General features: G+C 36.2%; 1 non-coding gene across 1 annotated transcript; it reads right to left on the bottom strand.

Moving 5' to 3' along the window:
• Positions 1–823: 823 nt before the first annotated feature.
• On the bottom strand, positions 824–930 carry LOC139860609 (small nucleolar RNA R71). Its single transcript, XR_011763238.1, has one exon. It is a non-coding gene; the product is annotated as a small nucleolar RNA R71 (small nucleolar RNA).
• Positions 931–2,508: the final 1,578 nt, after the last annotated feature.

Genomic DNA, 2,508 nt, shown 5'->3' on the forward strand with positions numbered 1-2,508 from the left:
ATCCTGCCCATCTGCTGTATCTTTTGGCTATTCGAAATGTGGGCAAAATCAGAAAAGTCTATTAATTGGATAACTTATATAATTTTTCTTTCCTTTTAAAAACTAATAGGATATTCAGTGAATACACCGAGCAAGACGTTCACCACCTTTTGTACGTTCACCACCTGTAACCAGATCAAGACATCTAGCTAACATTACCGCCGTTGATTTTCCTTTAGAATCGTCATCCAGTCGACCAAGTACTCCAATTCAAATTTTTGATAATCCATTTTTTGAACCCGACCTCACAATTGAGAATCCGGAGAATATTCAGGGACGATTCATAGATCCTGAACCATTAATTTTTCCTCCGGAACCACCAATCATTCAAACAGAGATTGTTGAGGAACGAACCATTAAATCAGAATCCTCTAGTGATTCAGATTTAACAAATTCAATCATGGAAAATCTGGAACCTTTAAGTATGGAAGACCGAATGAGAGCTAAACGCACTGGCCAAGGTCACGCAATTACTCATCCTGACATTAATGCGCCAGATTATGAAATCAAAGGACAAATTCTACACATGGTGACTAATCAATGCCAATTTAGTGGTGCGCTGAAGAAAGATCCAAATGAACATCTTCGTACCTTTAATAGGATCTGCACACTATTTAAAATAAGAGAAGTTGAGGATGAACAGATATATCTCATGTTATTTCCCTGGACTTTAAAGGGAGAAGCCAAAGATTGGTTGGAATCGTTACCTGAAGGGGCGATTGATACATGGGACGTTTTAGTTGAAAATTTTCTTAAACAATTCTTTCCGGCATCTAAAGTCGTAAGACTTCAAGGAGAAATTTTTACGTTCACACAGAAACCAAATGAAACTCTATATGAGGCATGGACCAGATTTGGAAAGTTATTGAGAGGATGTCCGCAACATGGTTTAGACACCTGTCAAATAGTACAAATATTCTACCAAGGATGTGACATCACTACAAGGAAAGACATCGATATAGCAGCTGGTGGTTCTATTATGAAGAAAACCGAAACTGATGCTTATAAAATTATTGATAACACTGCTTCCCACTCACATGAGTGGCACCAAGAAAAAGATATCGTTAGATCATCTAAAGCAGCTAGAGCCGATTCTAGTCATAACTTAGATTCCATTTCAGCAAAGATAGATGCCGTCGAGAGACGAATGGAAAAGATGACTAAAGATATTCACTCAATACGAATTAGTTGTGAGCAGTGTGGAGGACCACATTTGACAAAAGATTGTCTCAGTATTGAACTGACAATGGAACAAAGAGAGAATATTTCATACATAAACCAAAGGCCTGGAAATAATTATCAGAATAATTATCAACCGCCAAGACCGATTTACAATCAAAACCAAAATTATAATCGAAATATTCCATACAACAACCAACAAGGTCCAAGTAATCAACAGGTATCCAACAATACTTACAACCAGCAAAGACCTAATTTTCAAAACAAACCACCACAAAACGATGATAAAAGCCGAATTTAGAAGATATGATGACGAAGCTAGTTGAAACTCAAACGCAGTTTTTCACATCTCAGAAACAAACCAATGAACAAAATGCTCAAGCATTTAGAAATCAACAAGCTTCTATTCAAAATTTGGAACAAGAAGTAAGTAACCTAGCAAGGTTAATAGTTGAAAGAAAACCGGGAAGTTTACCTAGTAATACAAATGCTAACCCCCGGAATGAAACAGTTAAAGCCATTACCACAAGAAGTGGTATGACACTTAAACCACCTGAAATACCTGTAATTTCTGATGAAACTATTCCTACTCCACAAGAATCACAATCTGAGCAAGATAAGAAAAAAGAACCGGTAGTTGAAAAGGTTAATGAAGATAACACAGTTAAGGCAAAACCTTATGTTAAACCATACCAACCACCACTTCCTTATCCGAGTAAAATGAAAAAAGAGAGACTTGAAGCCGAGTAATCCAAATTCTTTGATATGTTTAAATAGATAAATGTAAATCTTCCTTTCATTGATGTAATTTCAGGAATGCCTAGATATGCTAAATTTCTGAAAGATTTAATCACAAATAGAAAGAAAATGGAAGAACTCTCGGCCGTTACTATGAATGATAATTGTTCAGCAGGGCTGTTGAATAAGATACCAGAAAAATTATCTGATCCAGGAAGTTTCACAATTCCATGTTTTCTGGGTAGTCTTAGTTCAATAGAAGCATTGGCAGACTTAGGTGCTAGTATAAATTTAATGCCGTATTCACTATACGCTAAACTAGACCTTGGAGAATTGAAACCAACAAGAATAAGCATTCAACTAGCCGATCGATCAATAAAATATCCTGGAGGGATAATGGAAAACATGCTAGTTAAAGTTGGTACTTTAGTATTTCCAGTAGATTTTGTTGTTCTGGACATGGAAGAAGATTCTCAAGTTCCTCTCATATTAGGAAGACCATTCTTAAACACGGCTAAAGCAATGATAGACGTGTTTGGTAAGAAACTGACC

This window comes from Rutidosis leptorrhynchoides, chromosome 7 (genome assembly GCF_046630445.1).
Source record: "Rutidosis leptorrhynchoides isolate AG116_Rl617_1_P2 chromosome 7, CSIRO_AGI_Rlap_v1, whole genome shotgun sequence".
NCBI lineage: Eukaryota > Viridiplantae > Streptophyta > Magnoliopsida > Asterales > Asteraceae > Rutidosis > Rutidosis leptorrhynchoides.